The sequence below is a fragment of the Candoia aspera genome, chromosome 5 (assembly GCF_035149785.1).
Source record: "Candoia aspera isolate rCanAsp1 chromosome 5, rCanAsp1.hap2, whole genome shotgun sequence".
Classification (NCBI taxonomy): domain Eukaryota; kingdom Metazoa; phylum Chordata; class Lepidosauria; order Squamata; family Boidae; genus Candoia; species Candoia aspera.
The window spans coordinates 83,520,629-83,540,247 of record NC_086157.1 but is presented as its reverse complement, the minus strand read 5'-3'; the positions used below and the strand labels follow the sequence as shown (position 1 = coordinate 83,540,247).

The following is a 19,619-nucleotide window of genomic DNA, read 5'->3' as shown; positions in this document are numbered from 1 at the left end:
TGCTGCTCTTTAAACTCCTGCTATAAAAACTTTTGGTAGCTTGGATCTTCATCCTGAAAATTGTAGTAGCATGAGGAACACCCTGTGGTTATGAATAACTCTCCAGTGCTCTAAAGCAAAAGGATACGACCTGCCCTACATACAACCTGAGTCAGCCAAGGTAGTATCCCAACAGCCCCTCCAAAAGTTGTTGCTGATTTATAATTTTTTATATGATAGAATAGAAAACTGTCAAACATGGGTGATTACCATAATAGTCACTGTTAATTAATATTAAAACTAAATTTATTTTTTGGATTCCTTTCATCCACTTCTTTCTCCTGGACTTGCGTACTTTTCTGGACTATAGGCACTTATATTCCATTTGCATGCCATGCACACTCCTTTGCCTGAATAAGATGGTGCACTTCATCTCTTAAGAAAGATTCACAAGGTCTGCAGGCAAGATATAAACATAAACAAACACTTTAAAGTTCTATTTAAATAGTTATGCACTTCATCATATATCTTCCCTGAAACACATGAGAGTGAAAAGTGCTTAATTTTGGCTGGATTATGCTCTGAATGTGCAAGTTTCTACTTGTGTACTTGGAATTTTATATATGTGTAAAATTTGTGTTAGAGTAAATATGTATATGAGTTCAAATGAATTCAGCTTCTGATATTTGTATCTATCTATGTGGTCACTAGGAGATGAAAACAACTTGATGGCACATCATCCATCCATCCATCCATCTGATATTTCCCCATTTTAATTTAATATTGTTTTTCTGTTCAGATAAATAAGGCTAACAATGAAAATAATAAATTACAAAAATGTGAAAGCATAGAAATGCAAGATAAAACAATACATGGAAACGTTCTTAGCATTTAAAAGTCTGAATAAGGAGATGTGTTGTCATGAGCACTGATGTTGAGCAGGAGGGGGCCCCTATCCAGGGGGGAAAACGCATGTGTAGTAGTGAGGAGTTCAGCACCCATTCAAAGTGACACAGAACAGACCCGCCTTAACTTTGGGGTTTATCTGTCTGGGTTTTCTCACGCTTCTTCAGTTTGTTAGGATTTTCTGTCTAATGTAGCAGTAATAAAGCACTAGAGACCTATTCCTCGTCTCAGCATGGTTCCTGACTGTTAGGACATGTGTCTCCACTATTTTTCTAGAAGACCTATTACGAATACCATAAATAAGGCTCCAGAAGTAGAAGCATCTTCAAAAGGACCATTACTATAGATCTTAATGTCCAAACTGCTTTGAACAAGGAAGGCAATCCATCACGTAGTCAGTCCTTGTGCTGTTCATGTCCCTCTTTGAATGCCTGATGTGACAATGTGATTCCTACTTACATCTCTTTCCTTAATGATAGCAATAAATAAGTAAATGCTGCTTTTAAACATTCTGAGATGCTCAGTTGATATAAGAAAGTACTGTCATTTCATTTGTCTAAGTGCTATGCACTAGGTGGTGCCCATGTCTCTCACATTTCACTTCTATTTAAGGCTAGCAGGAGTTAAAATTATACCTAATTTGTGAAATCTGTTTAGGGATAATTACAAAAACAAGTTTAAAACAGATTGATGAAGATTCTGCCAGATGGAAGCAGTTTTTGCCTTTCTTTATGAAGGATGGTGGGTGTAGTTAGAGGGAATATATTCCTGCATCTAATCTGTCTCATACAGATATCACCTACTTTTCCTTTAAGTCACTAATAACCGTGCTATTCTCCTTACAGTTAGAAAGTTACTATGAAGTAAGGAAAGTTGAAGACCAATAGAGAGTGGATTGCCCAATGAAATATAGGATGCACACACAACATTTAGCCATCTCATAACTAAATAAATACAAGAATACTATACTCCAATGCAAAGACATTTTCAAAGCAGGTTCCCTTTCATTAAACCAGATGAGAACTTGCACATGAGAACTTTTTTTTATTCTATCTAATTAAATATAGATAGGCTTAAGCCAATTCTCAGCAGGGCATAGTTAGTTTTTCTTCCAAGGAAAAAGTGTTCTCCCCAAAGTCATAGCATTTTGTTCTGCATGTACTAATCCACTTGACATGCCAGCTCCTCCATACCATGAAACAGGAGACTGTATTTGTAAGATACTGTGAAAGACAGATGACTTGATTCAGTTTCATCCATCCATGCCTGGCCATTCTGTTTTCTATGTGGGCGGTTCAGCAGCACAGTATCTATAGTAGAACTGGACGCAACTGGCCTTTCTAAATTATCCATCAAACTTATGGGCAGACATATTGGAAGGTCAGTTTCTCTAAAAATTTCCAAGGAAAGGAAAAATTCTCTCACAATATTTCAAGCAGAGTAGCTGAAAAGGTTTGGCCATAACTGAAACATGGGAAGTAAGAAAGTTGAAGACCAATAGAGAGAGGATTGCACAATGAAATATAGGATGCACACACAACATTTAGCCATCTCATAACTAAATAAATACAAGAATACTCTGCTCCAGTGCAAAGACATTTTCAAAGCAGGTTCCCTTTCATTAATCTGGATGAGAACTTGCACAAAAATTTTTGCTGGAGATTTTTTTTTTTTCCTCAGGGCAAGAACATGTCAATATACCACCAATGATGGGGGAGAAAAAAAAAGTATTGCGAGTCAGTATCCCCAAATTCTAGAATAAAAGAGTGGGAAGGAAAAAAAAAAAAAGAACTTCAAGTTCTAGCAGTAAGTAGTTCTTAGTACTTCATGGTTACTCTATTATGCAACTGTGACCTCCATCCAATTCATTTCTTTGAGAGAAAAGCCTTATTTTCTTATTGGATCACTTCAATAATTCATCTTAACAAACTTGCACAAAACTGCTCTGCATTTGGGAGAACTGTACTATGAGAGAGTTAGGTTGCATCAGTGCCCTGCAACAGAGGTACTTACCATAGCCTAGTTGAACATTAAGAACACAGTTATTTTCTTGTGCATGAGGACTTCTTTAAAAAATCAATTTGAATCCCTAAAAAAAAGTTTATTAAAGGTAGTACTACACTGGATCTTAGCCAAAAGGCCAAGAAGCAATAGTACGTATCCTATATAGTATGTTACTGAGAACACATGTCTTGAAGATAGATGTGAAATGATACTCTTTTAGTAAGTAAGTAAAGTTTATTGTAACCACTGGTAAAATGATACCTTTTTTGTCCATCTCAAAGTAGATTACCTACAATGTAAGGTGTAAGTGCACTTACACCAATCTAGGGTATAAGTGCACACCTCATGCATGCTGGATATTTGATAAAGCCAAAGAATACCAAAAAGAAGTCACTATGCACTTCATTGATTATAAAAAGGCTATCAATTGTGTCAATCATGTCAAGCTGTGGAATGTGCTTAGAAAAATGGGGATTCCAGAATAGCTCATTACCCTCATGAAAAAACTATATACAGGTCAGAAAGCCACAGTACAGGCAGAACATGATGAAACAGACTGGCTCCAGGTTGGCAAAGGAGTGAGACAAGGCTGTATACCCACCCCTTATTTATTCAACCTTTATGCTGCATATATATTAAGGGAAGCTGGATTGGAAGAAGATGAGCATGGTTTTAAAACTGGAGGAAGAAACATCAGTAACCTGCACTATGCTGATTACAAAACTCTAATAGCTGAAAATGCAAAGGATCTGCAAGTTCTAGTAATAAAAGTCAATGAGCATAGTGAAAAAATGGGATTAAAATTAAATATAAAGAAGACCAAACAAATGACAAGTACAACAACCAGCATTAGAATTGATAATGAAGATATTGAAGTGGTATATAGCTTCTGCCTTTCAAGATCAATCATCAACAGTAAAGCAACAAGGTAAAGGTAAAGGTGTCCCTTGACATTAAGTCCAGTTGTGTCCGACTTTAGGGGGCAGTGCGCATCTCCGTTTCAAAGCCGAAGAGCCGGCGTTTGTCCGTAGACACTTCCGTGGTCATGTGGCTGGCATGACTAAATGGAACGCTGTTACCTGCCCGCCGAAGTGGTACCTATTAATCTACTCACATTTGCATGTTTTGAAGCTGCTAGGTTGGCAGGAGCTGGGACTAGCAACGTGAGCTCACCCTGTCATGTGGATTCGAAGTGCTGACCTTCCGATCGGCAAGCTCAGCAGCTCAGCGGTTTAACCTGCAGTGCCACTGCATCCCTCTAAAGCAACAAGCAATCAATACACTACAGACTAGCACTTGGTAGAGTAGCCATGAAGTCTTGGAAATGACATTCAAATGCTGTGATGTGTCTATACCTACAAAGGTCAGACTAGTGCAATTCATGATATTCCTTGTGACATTCTATGGAAACGAAAGTTGGACTTTGAAGAAGTAACACAGGAAGAGTATTGATGTTTTTAAATTTGATACCAAGAACAGCCAAGAAAACAAACAAATGGATCATCAAGCAAATCAATCCAGAGTTCTCACAAGAAAAACAAATGACCAGGCTCAAATTATCCCACTTCAGACACATTATGTAAGGACCTAGCTCCCTAGAAAAGCCTCTAATGCTGGGAAAAGTGGAAGGAAAAGAAGAAGAGGATGACCATCAGCAAGGTGGATGGACTCGGTTACTATGGTGATCAGTACACCACTGGAACACCTGAAAGACCAGGTTAGGGACAGAGCATCATGGATAACATTTATCTATGTGGTCATTAAGAGCTAATACTGAATTGATGGCATATAATCAATCAGTCAATATCAATATATAGAGAGATGAGAAATTGTACACCGAGAGGCAGAGATAAAGAAAGAAAAGACTATGCTCATCACCTAATTTGAATTTTAACAGAGAAATTATTACAACAGTGGGAAATGCCAAAGAGGACATTACCAGATAATTACCATGCAATTAAAAAGCATATTCCATTGTTCATATACATTGTTTCCTACACTCTTAGTGAAGGAAAGAGGCTACAGCTAAGATCTCTGACTGAAGAAGAGAAAACACAGTTTCCATGAACAATAGGGTTTCCTCCCCTTTCCACAATCTGGTGCGATGGTGCATTGGATCGCAAGTGAAAAAGTGACCTTGCTGACCATTTCAGGTCAATACAACTGCATTTATCTGCACTTTAAGTGGGAGAAATGCTGAATATATTTGTAAACTTCAGAAACGCAGAACACTGGCAAGTGCCTAAAATGGAAAAAAGAAAAAGAAAGGGACAACAGAGGGAAGAACTTTGGATTTTTGGGGAAAAGGGTATCTTTCTTACATATTTACCAAAATCCCATTTCACAAAGATGTGGACATTTTTTTTTTTAAGGCCATGTATCCTCCATGCTAACTGATACCAAAATAGTTCTGTAAAATTATAAGGAAAATTATGTTATGCAAAATGCTCAAAAAACAAAAGCCAGTTTGGTCTAGCGGTTAAGGCAATGGGTTAGAAACCAGGAGACTGAGTTCTAGTCCCGCCTTAGGTGTGAAAGCCGGGTGGGTGACCTTGGGCCAGTCTCTCTCTTTCAGCCCAACTCATCTCACAGGGTTGTTGTTGTGGAAAAAATGGAGGAGGAAGGAGTAATAGGTATGTTCGTTGCCTTGAGTTATTTAAAAAAAAAGAAGGTGGGATAGCAGATGAAATAAAAAAAATAATCCTTTCATTTTATCAGCAGAGCACAAGATATTCCAGAAGTTATATTTAGTTAAGGCTAATGGGCAATGACTGTTTGGTGCCCAGCTGGGACCTTGCACTTCCTTTACTCCTTTTGAAAGGATTGACACTAAATTCTTAACACCTATATTGTAGGTAGCCCCCTGTATTCCAAATGTAGTATTAAGGGAGGGCAGCAGGGCTGACTAAAGTCAAAATGGGCACATGGATTTTCATCAGAGCATTGTGGAGGAAGTATTCCCCACCCCCACACCCCCCAGGCTTAAGTTCTTTGCTTATTGAGAACTCTTACAAATCAGTATGGCCAGTACAATTTTACAAAAAACCCAGCATCTCAACTTTTCCAGGGAGGCATTCTTAATAATGGGTTATGACCATGAACTTAGTGCATTTAAACAGCATATTTTCTGGTGTAAGCCTAGAGCCAGGAACTTCAAAACGTATGTTTTGTTTTATTAAACCAGACATAAACAAAGCCTTTCAGAGTCTTTCACAAATGAAACATATGGTTGATAGTACCAAAAACTTTCAGCTTAGGGTTTTCTTGATTATGGGTTATAGCGTGCACTTAGTGCATTTAAACAACGTATTAAGACAGGACCAGTCTGCTTTAGTCAAGAATGTTTTCCTGAGGAGTCAAGCTCCCTTTTCAAACCAGTGAGATAGTTACATCATATAACCACCTCCAAATTTCAAAATGCACTAACTTTAGCATGCTTCAATGCTCTCCCCACAGCAGTTTTAGAGGGCCAATATAGAGAGGTTCCCTATGAGCTAAAGACTGTGTCCCTGCAGACAAAGGGCTATTGAAATGACAGATCATGTCCTGTTACACTGCACCCTCTATAAGGATCAAAGGACCTGCCTTAAAGCTCCTTACCTGGTAAAACACCCAGGATATTCTTTTTGCATATACTGTAGCTCTTTTTATCAGATCAGTATGATTTAATTTCCCTGAATGTAGCCAACTTCTGTTGTGCTGTCTGAAAAGTTAGACACACTCTGATTGCCCACCAATGAACCTGCCACCAATTCTAATATTCTTACACTGTTTGGAGTTTTCATCCTTATTTTTAACATATTTTATTTTGAACCTTAGTCTGTGACCATGATAAACTCTATCTATCTATAAGGAAAACTTGATTTTCCAAAGTTTGGGACTTTGCTTTTCAATCACCATGCCATAACTTTTCAAAGGATATTTTAGTTGGCTCAGTAAGTATAATCAAGGAACCTAGATGGGCTTCTTCTACTTTAGAAGAAAAGGAAATCACCTTTCCTTTTATCTACAAGGAGAAAATTCATTATCCAACTGATGATTAAAAGCACTCATCAAATAAAATACTTTTTTTTAAGAGTCATTTTATTCCATGCTAACAGAAGGTTCTTCTTTAGATACACAGTTTAGGATTCTCTGGTAAGGGGGAGGTGGTCTGCCCAAATCTTTAATATCTCTGCCTTAGTGTTTTTTGTTTTTAATTTCAGCCTGTCTGCCAGATGACTAGCTAGCTTGTGTCTCAGGTTCATTTATTCCTGTGGTGTGGGACAAATGGTGTTTTACAAGTCATGTGCATGCTTTGAAAGTTGAACTAACTGAGAGGAGAAAGCAGCTGTCAGTATAGGCTCTGGTGGGTTGTGTAGAAAACAGATGGTACCATTTTCTTTCTTTCTTATTGGAACCGTGCACACTTCTGATTTCTGAGATTGTGTTTTATGGGTCACTGAAGTGTTATTTTGCCTGCAAGCTGAAAAACATTGTTGGAATAGATTCCTATGATAGGGTAAACCCTAGGACTAAAAATATAGGAAAGTTTGTTACTCACCTATGGCTTTGTTTGTAGTAAAAAAAAAATCAGAGAAAACTTATTATCTTCTTTCCCTCTCCTTTCCTCCGGCTATTTCTGGGGGACATGATAATCATGAGTCTTCTCTTCTGGAGCAAGTTGATTGAAATGAGATTTAATTTCTCTCTACTTTTGCTTATGCCTAAGAATGAGATCAGAATAACTAACCCTAACTAACAACTAGCTATTATTCTTCCATCCAGCAGACTAAGTTATAATTTGAAACCTCAGTATTCTTATTTTAATGCAGTCTTAAAGGAAATTTTCACATGGAAATGTTTCAATTCCTCAGTGCCTGCAAACTATCTAAACTGGCTGTGTATCTTCAGCACTGAAGACATTGGCATTCAGAAGGTGAAGAGGAGACCATAAGCCAACCACTGCTCTTCCTGTGAAGACCAATAAGAGAGTGTAAACAGTGTTATTCAGTCATCCACAGATAATGTAGTATAGATCCTGGTTCAATCCCTCCATTCCACTCAAAATGGAAATAAACTAAACTGTTAGGCATCATCCATGTTTCCAGAATATATTGTGTGCATTTGTCTGACTTTCTATAAATCAGTTGTAGAAGTTGTTATGAAGTGGTAGCTGCAAAGCCACCCTTTTCCTACTACATTTAAAAGTCTGTTGCTAGCTGTCATAGTAAAGCATGCTGGCTATATGCAACTAGGCACTTTTCGCAATAGCTGTAACCAAGGCTATATATTGCTGTGGCGTTTGAAGCAGAGGAGAGAGTGAGAAACCTTCTACACCACACCTACAAAAAAGATACTATGAATTGGATGCTGAAGGATGTCTGGAGAAAGGAAAGATGATTCGGGAGCACTCTCCCACCCCACATAATACTGTAAGAAATAAAAAGCAATTGGGAGCACCCCAATCCTTGTACAAAGCATTCATTTGCAAAACTTAAACAAACATACAAAAGACCCTAGTGTATCCAAGCCTGCTGAAGAGAAAGAAGAGAGGAAGGAAAAAAGAAAATGCAGACAGAACTCTCGTCAATTTCTCCCGTTTTCTTTGCCCTGGCTATTGTATGCAGAGGAATAGCTGCAAAGATCTGGAAAGAGTCAAAACAACCCAGCTGAGTTTTAAATTGGAATCAGCAGGTTAGTGAAATAGTTTTTGGCAGTAGGCAACAAAATCCAAGTAGCTGCTGCAAAGAGGCCCCTGTGAAGCTGTCAAGATTCTTTCCTTTAAAGGACTAGTGAGCAGAATGCTAAGTCAGTTGAACCCCTGGAACCAGAAGGCAGGATGCAGCAAGAGGTCTTGTCAATGGAAAACCGATCCCCTAGACATTCTGTAGACAGAAAGATCACCTTTTTTGGGATTGTGGAGTGTTTATGTCATGTATGACGACTTGTACATGGCATTAGCATGAGGAAAAGACATAAAAAGGAGCAGGCAAACTGAAACCAATTGATGACCTGGAGGGAGAGGAAACAGATAATAGAAACCAGACTGGGGTCTTTCCTTTGTGGGCACAATAAAGGGGCACAATAAATGTCATTGCTTATGATACATGGGGTTAGCATATGTCATTAGGGCATGGATATTAGTTAGCAGAGAGGTAGACTGAGGCATCTGGACAACCATAGTATTACAGTTAACAAATTCCAGTTGAAAAAGTCACAGTGTGATTTACACTATTTTCTTTATCATTCCTACTGTATGTAACATTTTGAACAGTATATAACCTGTAACCTTGTTTACTTCAAGGGTCTTTGGCCAGGAGTCCAGTGATCATTGTTGTGCATGTCAATAAAAGATACTTTGTTGAATCATTTCCAAACACTTTGGTTCCTTATTTAGGTGGGTATTTCTCCCAGCCCTATTTCATTTCTGTTATTGATGTTTACAGCTTAACTGTAAAAATAAGTGGATCTAGCTACTGAGAAGATCTAGCTACTTAATTTATCATTCTTTAAATAGTCTGTAAAGTCCTCAAAATCCCATAAAATTAAAAAGGGACCAACATTTCAGCTTATACTGTCTGGTGATGTCATTGCATCATTGGCCACATCTTTTTGGAGGCCTAAACAACAATTTAAAATAAACAATTGTGGCACCATTTTCCTTAAAAAAAAATACCAGTGGGATAAAATAGCAGTTGAGAACATTCATAACATCTCACATTCGAATTAACTGTGAAATGGGCTCACCCATACTGCCAGGGCCCCAGGCTATCTGGCAAAGGCAAGGTTTTAATGCCCTGTGAAAGACCAGGAGAGTTGGGGCAAGTCTAATTTCAGGGGGGATGATATTCCAGAAGGTACGTGCCACAGCAGAAAAAACTCTCCTTTTTCTTCCTCTCCATCAAATGGAATTCTGTGGCAGATGGGACTCTTCTGTTGGATCTAACAGGACAGGTAGACACCACTGGGGAGAGATGGTCTCATAAATAACTTGTACCTTGACTGGCTTTTTCCCCACAGGGTTATGTTCTTTGCTTATTGAAGACAGTTATGAATCAGTATGGACCAGGACAATTTTACAAAAACCTCAACATCTCAAGTTTTCTAGGGAGGCATTCTTAATTATGGGTTATGAGCATGCACTTAGTGCACTTAAGCAACATATTTTCTGGTATAAGCCTAGAGCCAGGAACTTCTAAATGTATGTTTTGTTTTATTAAACCAGACATAAACAAAGCCTTTCAGAGTCTTTGTTTGAATGGAAATGAAATGAATTGAAAGGAATTGAAAGGAAACATATTGTATGGTTGATGGCACCAAAAGCTTTCAGCTCAGGATTTTCTAAGGCTAAAAAAATAAATAAAAAAAACCCTCTGGAGATCAGAAAGTCTCAGTGGGGCAAATTGGAATGGGGTTGATAATATTCTAGAAGCAACTCTGAACATAATGGCCCCTGGCTTTTTGCCTTGTTTCCTGTGTGTAGAATTACAGTACAGTATTTGGAATAGCTTGAGAATTATCCTAATAGTCCCTCTCATTGAAAGAAATGGGAGAGAAAAGAAGGAGATATATAGCCATCTTTTCATCATGCAACAATATAAATTCCATTTCTGTGTTTAAAGAAAGTTGTTTATCATTTGTTGATATAAACAAAACTTGTTCTATTGTGATGTCTAATTCATTCTGTCTCCAATCTTAAAGTATTCTTAGATTTATCTTCTGCATCTATATAAGGTCCAGGAGCGAAGATGACCAGTCAAATTGCTGACAATTAAATGAAAAACAGCTCATTCATAGGAATGAGGAAATGATTTTCAGCAGCTGCCTATGTCATTGTGTTAATTTTTCAGAAAAGTAAATAAACATGCCAATCACTTTCCCCAAATTAAAATAATTTGCTGGTTAAAGCATTCTGAAAAAAAATAATAATACAAATTTTGTATCATTTTAATTATATCCATATTTTACAGATACACAAATAAAGGCAGAAACATTTTTTAATAATGTCTAAAAATTAAATTAATCACAAAGTCTATTTTACAAGAATATCCAAGGTGCACACCAAATGCTCCTAGAGTACAGTAAGGTCTTTTCTTAGTCAAATATTCATAGGAATAACTTATTATGTGAAATGGGTGATTCATACATTGGTAATTTCAGGACTGACTCACTGTAATAACTTTGCATGGAATTTTCTTGGGACTGGTCCAAAATTATAACAATGCAGAATGCAGAAGACACTGGTTTCTGACTTGGATGCTTATTATTAATATGTTCTAGCTGTGCCAGAATTTTTGCTCTGGCTGCTAGTCTGCCATCAAATCAGGTTCAAGGTGTTGATCAACAGCAACTGCAGCATACCACAGTGATACAAAGATGAACCACATATGCTACATGAAGTGACATCATAATGCAAGTACCACCCTCACATACTTGCATCTCAGCGTCTGATGGGAATAAGATAGGCATTTCTGTGGTAAGGGTGTAAGGCATGTCATTTCTATGGTGGCATAGTCATGAATGTATCAGTGGCCCTCTTTTCCCAACAGCTTGGAGACCTATGGAACTGGCATCAATATACAAAGCCTTAAGCAACTTGAGGACAGGTTATGTTAAAAATATTTTCAAAAACATCAGCCTTCCAGGAAGGAAGGAAGGAAGGAAGGAAGGAAGGAAGGAAGGAAGGAAGGAAGGAAGGAAGGAAGGAAGGGAGAGAGGAAGGATCTCTTACTTTTATATTGGCATTTCTCAGCCAATAATTACTTCCAATATCTATTCTGTTTTCATTTCATTCTGTTTTATGATTATTGTAAACTGCTTCCAGATTGCTTGTGATAAGGAGTGATTCTAATTATTTCAGTGATAACAAATGTAGAGTTTTAGCCAAATTGTAATTATTTATTATTTTTGTATTCTGCTTTGCTCCTAGTGGAATTAAACATGTTAAAATATTTTACTTATATCCAGACATACATAACTTTAATGGTTGCTCTTTATTAAAGTGCATTTGGGGGAGAGAAACACATAATTTCCCCACATTATGTCCTACTTGTAGATATGTAGGCACCAGCTGTAAGTTGCTACTTTGTTGGTATATGTTTTTTTCTGCCAGAAATTTTAGCTGCAGAGAAGTTACTATGGTAACAAATCACTTTGGCAGGGTGAGAAGGTCAGACTTAATTGTCCTCAGGTTGGGGTGTGGAAAAGGATGACCATATAAGGTAAAGCTGCTGATTGCCTGGAGGAACTTGCCACCAGAAGGTTTTAGTTTCGTTTTTGCAGCCTCTGTTCCAGCAGACTCTTCCATCTCTGTGCTTGTGGGTGTATGAGCTTGTAAAATATGTTTATGTAAAAAGCTTTTGTGCCTATCCAGGGCTATGGATATGGAACTGTTTATGTTTTATGCTTTTTATAAATACACTTATTTTTTATAGAAATGCTTGGTGTGTTTTTTTCTGATCTCTTGGGCCAAACGCTTTCCAGCACTCTGAACATACTTTTTCATGTTGTTGTTGTTTATTCATTTAGTCGCTTCCGACTCTTCGTGACTTCATGGACCAGCCCACGCCAGAGCTTCCTGTCGGTCGTCAACATCCCCAGCTCCCCCAGGGATGAGTCCGTCACCTCTAGAATATCATCCATCCACCTTGCCCTTGGTCGGCCCCTCTTCCTTTTGCCCTCCACTCTCCCTAGCATCAGCATCTTCTCCAGGGTGTCCTGTCTTCTCATTATGTGGCCAAAGTATTTCATTTTTGCCTTTAATACCATTCCCTCAAGTGAGCAGTTTGGCTTTATTTCCTGGAGGATGGACTGGTTTGATCTTCTTGCAGTCCAAGGCACTCTCAGAATTTTCCTCCAACACCACAGTTCAAAAGCATCAATCTTCCTTCTCTCAGCCTTCCTTATGGTCCAGCTCTCGCAGCCATATGTTACTACGGGGAACACCATTGCTTTAACGATGCGGACCTTTGTTGTCAGTGTGATGTCTCTGCTCTTAACTATTTTATCGAGATTGATCATTGCTCTTCTCCCAAGGATTAAGCGTCTTCTGATTTCCTGACTGCAGTCAGCATCTGCAGTAATCTTCGCACCTAGGAATAGAAAGTCTTTCACTGCTTCTACATTTTCTCCCTCTATTTGCCAGTTATCAATCAAGCTGGTTGCCATAATCTTGGTTTTTTTTGGGTTTAGCTGCAAGCCAGCTTTTGCACTTTCTTCTTTCACCTTCATCATAAGGCTCCTCAGTTCCTCTTCGCTTTCAGCCATCAAAGTGGTATCATCTGCATATCTGAGATTGTTAATGTTTCTTCCAGCAATTTTAACTCCAGCCTTGGATTCCTCAAGGCCAGCTTGTCGCATGATGTGTTCTGCATACAAGTTGAATAGGTAGGGTGAGAGTATACAGCCCTGCCCTACTCCTTTCCCAATCTTAAACCAGTCCGTTGTTCCGTGGTCTGTTCTTACTGTTGCTACTTGGTCGTTATACAGATTCTTCAGGAGGCAGACAAGATGACTTGGTATCCCCATACCACTAAGAACTTGCCACAATTTGTTATGGTCCACACAGTCAAAGGCTTTAGAATAATCAATAAAACAGAAAGCTATGTTTTTCTGAAACTCCCTGGCTTTTTCCATTATCCAGCGGATATTGGCAATTTGGTCCCTAGTTCCTCTGCCTTTTCTAAACCCAGCTTGTACATCTGGCAATTCTCGCTCCATGAACTGCTGAAGTCTACCTTGCAGGATCTTGAGCATTACCTTACTGGCATGTGAAATGAGTGCCACTGTTCAATAGTTTGAACATTCTTTAGTGTTTCCCTTTTTTGGTATGGGGATATAAGTTGATTTTTTCCAATCTGATGGCCATTCTTGTGTTTTCCAAATTTGCTGGCATATAGCATGCATTACCTTGACAGCATCATCTTGCAAGATTTTGAACAGTTCAGCTGGGATGCCGTCATCTCCTGCTGCCTTGTTATTAGCAATGCTTCTTAAGGCCCACTCAACCTCACTCTTCAGGATGTCTGGCTCTAGCTCACTGACCACACCGTCAAAGCTATCCCCGATATTGTTATCCTTCCTATACAGGTCTTCTGTATATTCTTGCCACCTTTTCTTGATCTCTTCTTCTTCTGTTAGGTCCTTGCCATCTTTGTTTTTGATCATACCCATTTTGGCCTGGAATTTACCTCCAATGTTTCTAATTTTCTGGAAGAGGTCTCTTGTCCTTCCTATTCTATTGTCTTCTTCCACTTCCGCGCATTGCTTGTTTAAAAATAATTCCTTATCTCTTCTGGCTAACCTCTGGAATTTTGCATTTAATTGGGCATATCTACCCCTATCACTGTTGCCTTTTGCTTTCCTTCTTTCTTGGGCTACTTCTAGTGTCTCAGCAGACAGCCATTTTGCCTTCTTGGTTTTCTCTTTCTTTGGGATGTATTTTGTTGCCGCCTCCTGAACAATGCTGCCAACTTCTGTCCATAGTTCTTCTGGGACCCTATCTACTAAGTCCAGTCCCTTAAATCTATTCTTCACCTCCACTGCATATTCCTTAGGAATATTAGTGAGCTCATATCTAGCTGATCTGTGGGTCTTCCCTAATCTCTTTAGTCTCATCCTAAATTGTGCAAGAAGAAGTTCGTGATCTGAACTACAGTCAGCTCCAGGCCTTGTTTTTACCGACTGTACAGATGTCCGCCACCTTTGGCTGCAAAGGATGTAGTCAATCTGATTTCGGTGTTGTCCATCTGGTGAAGTCCATGTATAAAGCCGTCTCTTAGGTTGTTGGAAGAGAGTGTTTGTTATGCAGAGTGAATTGTCTTGGCAAAATTCTATCAGCCTATGTCCTGCTTCATTTTGTTCTCCCAGGCCATACTTACCTGTAATTCGAGGTGTCATTTGACTGCCCACCTTAGCATTCCAGTCTCCTGTGATGAAAATAACATCTCTTTTAGGCGTGTTGTCCAGTAGGTGCTGCAGATCCTCATAGAACTACTCTACTTCAGCTTCTTCCGCATTTGTGGTTGGGGCGTATATTTGGATCACTGTGATGTTAGATGGCTTGCCCTGAATTCGAATTGAGATCATTCTGTCGTTTTTGGGGTTGTATCCAAGCACTGCTTTAGCCACTTGACTATTAATTATGAAGGCTACTCCATTTCTTCTGTGGTCCTCTTGTCCACAGTAGTAGATCTGGTGGTCATTTGATGTGAAGTGGCCCATTCCAGTCCATTTCAGTTCACTGATGCCCAAAATGTCTATCTTTAATCTTGACATGTCACCAATAACCACATCCAATTTGCCCTGGCTCATAGATCTTACATTCCAGGTTCCAATGGTGTGTTGATCCTTAGAACATCGGATTCGCCGTTCACCACCACCACCGTCGGCCGCTAGCCGTCCTTTCGGCTTTGAGCTAGCTGCGTCATCATGTCTGGGGCTAGTTGAGCTCATCCTCTGTTCCTCCCCAGTAGCATTTTGACCATCTTCCGACCTGGGGGTCTCATCTTCCGATGGTATACTGACCTATCTCTGGTTGTACTGATCCATTTAGTTTTCACGGCAAGAATACTGGGGTGGGTTGCCATTACCTTCCCCAGGGATCGCATTTAGTCTGACCTCTCTGTCATGACCTTCCCGTCTTGGGTGGCCCTTCACGGTTTAGCTCATGGCATCATTGAGGTGCTCAAGCTCCAGCACCACGACAAGGTAATGATCCTTTGCTGAAGACTTTTTCATGTATTTCATGTAAAAGGGTATTTTCTTTTAAATTCCTCTATAATGACTTTGAGTAACATGAGACAAGAGACTGAAACATTTTATCAAGCAAATAATGACTTCGAATGTGTACATTCTATTTCTGGAATAGAGTACTCATTAATTCCACAGTATTAAATGAGGATATAAAACATATGCTGTCTAAGATGACTGTCCATATTATCCAAGCCAAGGGAAGTACAACTTTCTTTGAATAAATAACACATTGTCTTTGAGCTGAGCACCAGGGACCACATTTCAAAAAGTAGTATATCAGATCTGGATAAAAACTAAATTTGACTTAATTTACTGTACATTAACATTTACATCTGAGATCTTGAGGCCTCATATAGTGTACATCTGAGCTAAACCTTTTCCAATCAATCATTTTGAAAACACTTAAGCTATGTAATGTAGGACAGAGTCATGGTGAGTACTCTTTCTCTAACCTTCCATCACAGTATTTGTTCCCTTTGACAGTAAGGCATGGCTGTGAGCAACCTTGTGCCACCTTCATTCATCAAGGGTCCCTGCAAGGTAGAGAATCCTAGAAAATCTTGATCACATGAAGTTAATTCATAAAGGCAAGAAGTTTTCTCTTCTGTAGGATGTCTGCTTTATTGGATTTATGGGCCCCAGTATCATTACTAGGGCTGGTCCAAGTTCTTTTCTTCCCTCTGGATGAGGTTTTTGGGTCATAGGGCTAAGTCAGAAGGGGTGAGGCCAGTCACAGGTCAGGAGCTTAGTTCAGGAGCTGCTAGTTTGTTGCCATCTTGACTTTTCCTCCTCCTCTGTAGGATGTCATGCTGTATACATGAAGAGTTGTATGTCATGTTCTCATTTCAATGTCTGGTTAACATTGTAACGTTTCACATGTCTTTTTCTGTTCCGTGTTCCTTCACCCGGGGTTTTTCCATTCCTTTGCCCTTCATTGTTTTCAGGGCTTGGAATGCATGTTTGGGTTTGCGCTCCTGTTCAAGGTTACTTTCCCAGGCGCGTCTACCGGATTCTCGCACCTGGGAGGGGGAGCGTCCTGACGGGCGATAGGGCGGGACTTGATCGCAAGCAAGGCTTTTAAGTTTGTATTTGGCGCGCTTTTGCTCATTTTCAGCTTTCTCTGTATTTGCATACTATTCCTTTTAATAAATCAGTTATCTTTAAGCCCAAGCTTGTGAGACTGAGTATTTGGGATTAGGCAATCATTACATAAAGCTGAAAATCATTTTATCCATTTGCCGCTAGCCCCATCCAATCCTTGGATAAGAGGGAACGCTAGCGATGACAGAACCTCAACTTCGCGCAAGTGAGGGAAGCGAAGAGGAGCGGGAGGCGGCCAAAAGCCGGCCAGCGCTAACATCGAGAGCGCAAAGAGCAGCTCGTCGGGAGTTGCGAGATATCCAATTGGACGAGCTGCTGATATCCATGCAGGAGAGTCTCAGGAGTGAACATAGAACTGTCATGGAAAGAGCACCGGGGAGGGGGTCTCCACAATTGTCCTGGGAGCACGAAGTCCCCTTGTCACCGAGGGTGGTGGTAACCAACCAACCCCAGGAGGAGCCGGTCACTCCGGCCCGTATGAGGGCATTGGAAGATAAAATGGATTTAATAGTGACGATCCTCAAGGATCTACCCAGAGAGGATCTACCCAGAGAAGCAGAGCCCACCCCGGAGGATTGGGAAGAAGAGCCGTCACAGTACCCCAGGCACAGTACCATGTCGACCCGGGGGAGAAGCAAGACTCGATCAGCACGTCAAGGGGGGGAGCGAGAGGCAAGACCCCCTAGGGATCGACCACCCATGGGGGCTCGGCGTACGCTGACATTCGCGGCACCGCCACAGCCAGCTGAGCCGGCAAGAACCTTCCCACCATTTGGAGTGAAGTTCGATGGGGATCCCACAACGCTCTCCTTCTTTATTACTAATGCCAAACATTACATAGAAGATTGGGGTCGAAACTTTCGGTCTGAACATGGCAAGATCAATTTCATTGCCAACAAGCTGAGAGGAAGGGCAGCGGATTGGTATGTGCAACTATGCCAAGCGGAGGCAAATGAGTTAGAGGACTTCGATGACTTTTTGTGGGCACTTAAGGAGCATTTCGAAGACCCCCTAGCTCAAGAAACGGCCAAAAATGACCTGCGGAAACTCTACCAAGGGTCCCTCTCAGTGGCCAAATATGCGTTGGAGTTTAAAGCTTTGGCAGGCAAAGTGGAAGACTGGTCTGAGCCAACAATCATCGAATTGTTCAAGCAGGGGCTAGAACCCGAAATCCTTCGATGGGCACTAGGCAGAGATGATCCCAAAACGCTATATGGGTGGATTCAGTTGGCGGGAAGCGCAGAAAATGCCCTACAAACCTATGCCCATACCAAAGAGCTTAGACAAACACGTCTTGCTAGAGGAGCGCGCACATCTGGACTTGCCAGCCGCCCCAAACCGAAAACCTGGGAAGAGGAGAGGGAGCGACGGTTCTCCAAGGGTCAGTGCCTCAGATGTGGGAAAGAGGGGCATCGAGCCACGTCGTGCCCGAGACGCCGTCCAGAGGAACGACAGACGAAACCCACGGTAAAGTCGCCTGCTCCTGCTCCACCGCGAAAACTGAAGGCAGCCCTCGCGGAACTGGACCCCCCAGACCTACCCTTCGGAGATGAGGAAGAAGAGTTGCAATTCGAGCAGCCGGCGGGAAAAGCCTACCACCTGCCCTGAAGGGCGCCCTAGGGCAGGTGGAAGAAACCGGGCGTAACCATGATTCGGTGAGTGGAAACTTCCCCACACTGACTGTTAAAGTTAAACTGAGTTCAAAAACCAAAACGGTGGAAGTGTGGGCCATGCTAGACTCGGGTTGCTCCCGTTCCCTAATGCACCCTGATGTCGTAGCGGCTCTGGAACTGCCCACGTTCCCGTTGCCAAGACCCATGATTTTCACCCAATTGGATGGAACTATGGCGGGAGGGAAAGCAGTCAATCTTTCCACGGAACTGGTCACCTTGCAGATGGGCTCCCATCAGGAAAAGCTGCCATTTGTGGTAGCTCCAGTGGGGGGTCCTCTGGTAATCTTGGGGATGCCTTGGTTTGTGCAACAAAACCCTTTTATCAACTGGCTGCATAGAACTGTGACGTTTGCAGATGGATTTTACAAAGTACCAGAAAAGGACCTACTGGAGGACATGGAGGGTGGAGGGGTAGCGTATACTACTGTGCAAACGCTTCAACCTCTTGAGGGACTACCCAATCAGTATCAGGATTTTGCTGAAGTATTTGGGGAAAAGGAAGCGGATCGCTTGCCACCCCACCGAAAAACGGACTGTGCCATTGAGTTTTTACCAAATGTAAAATTGCCTCACCCAAAAATATACCCCATGTCTCCCAAAGAGCTTACCACGCTAAGGGAGTTCATTGACAAAAACCTGGCTAGGGGTTTCATTGAGCCGGCAAATTCCCCGGTAGGCGCTCCTGTCCTATTCCGGCCAAAAAAGGATGGGTCATTAAGGCTTTGTACCGATTTCCGCGGGCTCAATGCGGTCTCAATATTAAATAAATATCCTTTGCCCCTGATCAAAGATATGTTATCACATCTGGCCAGAGGAAAAATTTTCTCAAAACTGGATTTGAGAGAAGCTTACTTTCGCATTCGAATAAGGAAAGGGGATGAGTGGAAGACAGCATTTAACTGTCCTCTTGGGGCTTTCCAATATAAAGTCTTACCATTCGGTTTGTCTGGGGCACCTGGGGTCTTTATGCAACTAATCAATGAGGTTTTGCATGACCACCTATTCAAGGGGGTACTAGTATATTTGGATGATGTATTGATTTATACTGAAACCATGTCAGAACATATCCACTTGGTGCGTCAAGTACTGGCTAAGTTGAAAAAAGCAGAGTTGTACGCAAAATTGTCAAAATGTGCATTTCATCAGTCGCAAATTGATTATCTAGGCTACCGAATTTCAGCTCAGGGCATTGAAATGGACCCTGCAAAAGTAGAAGCTATT

The 19,619-nt window shown here is 40.8% G+C and overlaps 1 pseudogene; it reads right to left on the bottom strand.

Annotated features, from left to right (window-relative positions):
* Positions 1-2,883: 2,883 nt before the first annotated feature.
* On the bottom strand, positions 2,884-3,037 carry LOC134499391 (U2 spliceosomal RNA; annotated as a pseudogene).
* Positions 3,038-19,619: the final 16,582 nt, after the last annotated feature.